The sequence below is a fragment of the Piliocolobus tephrosceles genome, unplaced genomic scaffold (assembly GCF_002776525.5).
Source record: "Piliocolobus tephrosceles isolate RC106 unplaced genomic scaffold, ASM277652v3 unscaffolded_20038, whole genome shotgun sequence".
NCBI lineage: Eukaryota > Metazoa > Chordata > Mammalia > Primates > Cercopithecidae > Piliocolobus > Piliocolobus tephrosceles.
The window spans coordinates 52-6,901 of NW_022302131.1; the positions used below are offsets into that span (position 1 = coordinate 52).

Here is a 6,850-nt window from a genome sequence, read left to right on the forward strand (position 1 = left end):
AAGTCCTTGCAGTTAGGATGGGTCATGTGACATTTCCTTTATACCAATATAGGAGCAGAAGCATCATTTGTCACATCCTGGCATGTGGGAGCCAGTGTGCCATTTCCACGCTTTTGCCCCGCTTTCAACGGCAAACATGGCAGTTTCATCTTGAGATGATGGAATCACAAGGTGGAAGCAGCTTGGATCCCTGGGTCCCATGAGAGTGGAGATCCCCTGGCAAACTGCATCAGAACTTATTTGCACGTAAAATAAACTTCTGTTGTGGCAAGCCATTCATGGTTGTTCTGTTGCAATAGCTAGCAGTTACTTAAACTCACATGGCTAGTATTTCTGTTTGTCAGGTTTAAATATTTTTTATTTAAAATGTAGTATTGTATGTATTCTTATTGCAAAAATTATAGAAATGTGGATTATTCACTATTTTCCCCTTTACAAAGCTCCTCCACAGTTAGCAACGCCTACCCCCCCCCCCCCCCCGCAGAGGTCACCACAGTTAACAATCTTGTGTAGTTTTTTACAGCTGACTCTAGGCTTTTCATTGACAGATAAACTATAAAAATATGTTGTTTTTATTAATATACAAGAACAATGATATACATATCGATATTCCTTTATCACTTTATAAAATGGATGTAAGATATTTCCACAACAGGATAGATAGATAGATAGATAGATAGATAGATAGATAGATAGATGATAGATAATAAGATAAGTAGATCTATCTCACTTTGGAACCACTTTCTTTAATTCTAAAGTAGGCATGCACCATAATTAATTAAACTCTTTCTTCCTAATGGACATATAAGTTGTTTCCGATTTGCCGTATGATAAATACAATAAAATCAATGTCTCTGAATATGAATTGTTAGGCAAACATGGTTTTCTTCTAAGAAGGATATATTTACACGGGTATTGGGTTAAAGTGAAAGGGCGAAAATAGTTTAACATTTAAAATATTTCTAAAATTTTATTACAAAAATGTTGTACCAATTCAAATTCTCATAAAAATCACAATCGATTTAAAATTCTGAAATGTGGACAGGACATTTCTTCTGTGCTTTGAGAAGGATTTGGTCAGACTGAAGAGGAGCCAGGTAATGAGAGCAGACAGGAGACCCTCAGCCCGTGAGGGAGGATCCCAGGAAGATCCAGGGGAGAGCCATTGCTAGTGTCCATGAGAGAGATGACATGCGAAACCAAGTCCACAGAACCCCAGGCAGGCTGGCACTCCGAGCTCTAAATCTAGAGTTCAGGCCGGTGGAGTCAGGGGCCTGAGGGAGAGAAGGGGGAAGGAGGAGGGAGGACAGAACAATGAGTAAGAATAGGCTTGGGAAATCCCAGCACCATCATCAGCAGCTGGAGGGGGCCCTGTGATCTGAGTGGGCAGGCCTGTTGGCTGAATGCACCAGGGCTGTGCTGGTCAACCTTCCTGCCCTCAGAATCCCCTTCCCTGTCTCAGGAAGAGCTTGGCTGACTCTCTGCATCATTCTGGGCCAGCTACCTCTCTTGAACACTCCAGTGGTCCTTTGTACCTTCACCAGCGTCCCAGATGTGGGAGCTGTCTTCCTGCCTGCTCGGGGCTGGTGTTTTATCCCCTGGGGACCCTCCATAGAGGCTGAGCTAAGTGAGTGGGTTGCTGACTGATGACCAACTGATGAGACAGGCCAGGAATGCAGTTGAAAGGGGCAGTGGGGCTGCATGGAGGAGAAATGGGAGGAACAGTGCCCTGTGAATAGTCAGTTCAGACTCTGCAGATGAAGGATTGGCTGTGGACGTGCCTTGAAAATGATCCAGGTGGTGACTGTGTCTCAGATAGCCCCATCTGTGGCTTCTGAACGCTTGACACACAAAGGGACAGGTGTCCTAGGGCAGTGATTGCTGGCCTATGTTGCCAACAGATACAGTCTGGGGTAGAGGGCTGGACTAAGGTGTGTACGTGAGCAAGTTGTATGGCAAGGCAGTGGAGGTGGCAGCTTTCCTTGTTAAGCTGATGGGGACATGTGGGGTCCAATACAGGAAGCATCCTGTTGGCAGCATCCTCACCTCCATGACAGTGTTTGGTCCAGGGGAGAAGACGTCTGCAGTGACCCTCTCTGTGGTAGTTTCCACGGGATTTGTGAACTCAAATGAGCACAGGTGAAGGAACTGTGGGTTTTGTCATGTAGGCGGGAGGCCCAGGACAGGCAGACTCCATAATTTGAATCAAAGAATTCCCATGCCTGATAACTTCATTCGTTCCATGCACTTATTCATTCCTACAGAAAACTTTTATTGAATATATGCTGAGGAAACACCAAGTCAACAAAACAAAAGAAAGTGGCATAGAGATATGATACAGACCTGGGTGGGGGTCGTGCCAGGGAAGGACAGGTAGGATTCAGAGCTTGGGTGGGCCGTTCACTTTGATAGGGCCCCTGGGCCAGGGTTGAGAGGATGCTTTCCCCTTCCTCGCCTCTTTGGTGTTGGTGGGTGGTTGTTGGACAATGGGCTGGAGGCTCGTAGTTTCCTGGACATGTTCACCACACCAGCATCTCTCAACACTCTACTCCAGTCCACCTGGTCTCCCCCTGCCTCCCCCAGGACAGTGAAGGCAGGCCAGCAGGCGGAAACTCACATAGCATTTTTATGCTAGTCTTGTGGTAGAATTCCTTTTCCTGGAAAGCTTGGTGATTTCTCTTAACACCTTCAACTGATTGGATGAGGCCCATCCACATTATGGAAGTTATACTGCTTTACTTAAAGTCAACTGATTGTAAATGTTGATCACATCTACAAAATACCTTCATAGCAACATGTAGGCTACTGTTTGACCACACAGCTTAGCACTATAGCTTAGACAAGTTGACACATATTTTGGCCATTGCACATATCTTGCACCATACAAAAATGTAACTCAAAATGAACCACAGACTTTAAATGCCAAAATTACGGGTTTTTTTCTAAGACAAAACAAAAAAAAAAATTGTGTTATCTGAGGTTATGTCTTAGTCAGCTCAGGCTGCCATAACAAAATGCCGTTGACTGAGAAGGCGAAACAACAGAAATTTATTTTTTTTCACAGTTTTGAACTCTGGATGTCCCAGATGATGGACTGGCAGGTTTGGCTTCTGGTGATGGCCTTATTCCTGGCTTGTAGATGGCCCTTTATCAAGATGAGCATTCTTGGCCTTTTCTCTGTGCATGTGCAGAGAGAGAGAGAGAGAGAAAGAGAGAGAGAGAGAGAAAGGTCATGCAGGCACAAAAGTACTTTCTTCTGTCTCTTCTCCCTTCTTATAAACCACACTAATTCTATCGGATCAAGGCCCCAGCCTTATGACCTCTTTTAACATTAATTACTTCCTTAGAAGCCTCATCTCCAAATACAGACACCCTGGGGCTGAAGGCTTCAGAATATGAATTTGCTGAAGGACATAGGCATTAGCAAAGAATGGACACATAGATTAATAAAACAGAATAGAGCTCAGAAATAGACCTGCACACATATAATCAGGTGATTCACAACAAAGGCAATAATGGTGAATGTACAGGTTTTCCAACAAAAGTTGCCTGAACAGTTAGACATCTACACACAAATTATAATAACCTGGACATATCATTACATATTCCACGCAAATTAACTCAAGATACATCATAGCCCTAAAGGAAAATGCAAAAACTATACAACCTCTATAAGAAAACATAAGAGAAAATCCACATAACTTTGAGTTTGGTGATGAGTTTTTAAATTCAACACCAAAAGCATGATCAATGAAAGAAAAATTTACCAAGTTGATTTTATTAAAATAAAAACCTTATGGTCTTCAAAGGACAATGTTAAGAGAATGAAAACAGAAGCCACAGACTAGCAAAAACATCTGTGATACACATATGTGATAAAGAACTTGTCTATACAATATACACGAATTCTTAAAGCTCAATGAAAGAAAACAATGAAAATAGTCAAAGATCTGAACACACGCTACACAAAAGAAGATATACACATGGCAAATAAGCATAATAAGAGTACTGAGCGTCCTTTGGCATCAGATAATTGTGCACTAAAATGAGATACCACTACACACCTATTAGAATGTCCAAAATCCATAAAATGCAAAACAAAGAAAACAAAACCAAGACCAATTGTCAGTGAAGTTGTGGAGCAACAGAAACTCTCATTTATTGCTGGTGGAGATGCAAAATGGTACAGCCACTTTGGAAGACAATTTGGCGTTTTCTTAAAAAACCGAACATAGACTTAGCATAAGATTCAGCACTCATAATCAATTTACCCAACTGATTGAAAAATTTATCTACATAAAAACTTGTATATGAATGTATACAAAAGCTCATTTCATAATCACCAAAAATAGAAGCATCCAAAATGTATTTCATTTGGTGAATGTATATATATATATATATATATATGTATATACATATATATATATACACACACACACACACACACATATATATATGTATATGTACAACCAGATAATGATACTACTACTCCTCAATGAAAAGGAATAAGTTACAAGACACACAAAGTTATACATGACTCTTTAGTTCATTATGCTACGTGAAAGAAACCAGTCTAAAAAGGCTGCATAGTATAAGATTCTATTTATATGACATTCTGGAAAAGGCAAAATTATAAAGATGTAAAACCTATCAGTGGTAGCCATGGGTTTTATCTGACAAACACAAGAGTTTTATCAGGGCAGTCAAACTAGTATGCATAATACTGTAATGGTGGTTGCATGCTTGCTTTGGTCTGAATATTTTTGTTGCCACAAAATTCACGTGCTGAAATACCAAGGTGATGGTAGTAGGTAGAAGGCGGGGTATTTGGAGAATGACTCAATCATGAGAGCAGAGTCCTCATGAATGGGATTAAGTGTTTTTATAAAATAGACCCCACAGAGTTCCCTTACCCCTTCTTGCATGTGAGGACATAGGGAAAAGGCAGCTGTCTATGAACTAGGGAGCAGGTCTCCAGCAGACATGAAATCTGCCAGCACCTTGGTCTTGGACTTCCCAACCTCCAGAATGTGAGAAATAAAGTTGTTTGTTTATAAGCCACCCAGTCGACATTACTTTTGTTATGGAAGCCCAAATGGACTAAGACAATGGCACGAGGTATTTGTCACAACCCATAGATCTTTAAAGCACAAAGAGTGAAGCTTAATGTATTTAAATTTTAAAAGTAACTTAAGAAGTTGGAGAATCACGGGACAGCAGGTAGAATGTTACACAAACACACAAACTTAGCTGTGTTATAGATGTATGAAACCACCACAGTGAAGCAAGTGGGGGGGGGAAGTTACCATATTTGGGTACTCCATCAAAGAAATATATATTTCTGTAAAGTATAGGTTGGCCAGATAAATGTGTAAAATAGTTGAACATTTGATAATCATTTATTTAATGTTTTAGATATGAAAACTATTGGCTTTTTGTTTTAAAAATTCCTTAACTTTTAAAAATGCATGTTAAGGTATTTAGAGATGAAATGGTATAATGCCTTAGATTTGCTCCATATTATTTCAGCAGTTCATATGCAGGTAGGCGAGTGTCTAACGGGAACCAGATTTGCTGTGTATTTAAAATTGTTCATGCTGGGTACCAAGTACGCTGGGTTCTTTATATTAGTTTCTGTTATTCTGTATGTGTGAAGGCTTTCCCTAATAAAACTTTTTTTTATCACAAATATGCCATTAAAAGTGAAATCCTAAATGAAATTGACCACTTTGTAGAAATAAAATAAATAAGTAACCAAACTGACCCAAAAAGAAAAATAAAACTTTAATTAAACTATACAAACTGAAACTACAATATTCAAAGCTCAAGCTACCCTCAAACATTCCAGGTTAGGCAGCTTTGGAAGCCAATTTTACTCAATGATCAGGGAAAACTAATCACTATTTTATATCAACTCTTTCAGAACATACAAAAGATTGATAATTGTTCAATTCATTCTCCCAGACTAGCCCTCCTGGATTCAAAACCAGATGAAGATCATATCCCTCCCCTGATGAAAAAAGAACACCTCAAGTAACCTCCCTCACATAGCAATAAATATCCTGTGTAAATTAGTAGCGTATTAGACGAATAAACAGGCTCTGCCCAAGGAAATAAAATATGATTTAACATTAGAAAAAAAATCTGTTTCATTGTGATTCCTCACATACAAAATAGAGGAGAAAAATTTTGATCATGTCAACAGGTACAGAAAAAGCTTTTAAAATAAATTTAATATGAGTTCATGGTAAAAAAAAAAAAAAGAAAGAAAGAAAGAAAGTATTTAGGCAACCTATACTCAAAGAGAACTTCTGTTTCCTAAAATCATCAGCAAACATACTTAAATGTCAAATATTCAAAGAATTATCAGTCAAGTCAGGAATGAGTAGTAGATGCAGGCTATTATCTCTACGTTTGAAATCAGGATTGAGACACAAAGAGTTGTAAGTATCAAAATGAGTAAGTGGTATGAATATTGGAAAAACATGTAATATTTAGTGATAATACCATTATCGATCTTGAAAATTCAAAGGAAAAGGTATGTGGAATATTCAAGTGCATCTGCCTTCAGAACAAGGTGTGCAACAGATTACTACAGCAAAATCAAAATCTTCACCTCACGAAAGCAATGACTAACTAGAACAATTAATAGACAATATACCATTTGCAATAGCAAGAAAATCCAATAATTACCTGAATAGAAGTCTAATAAAAACGTATAAGGTGTTTATACAGGCAGCTATCGAAGTATACTGACATATTCAGGAAAAAAGAGCTTGAAATACATAGAGGAGTATAACATATTCATTCATGGGGAACACAGCAGTGTAAAAATGTAAATTCAGCTTAA

At 38.9% G+C, this 6,850-nt stretch overlaps 1 pseudogene; it reads right to left on the reverse strand.

Moving 5' to 3' along the window:
* Positions 1 to 2,400: 2,400 nt before the first annotated feature.
* On the reverse strand, positions 2,401 to 2,717 carry LOC111532115 (annotated as a pseudogene).
* Positions 2,718 to 6,850: the final 4,133 nt, after the last annotated feature.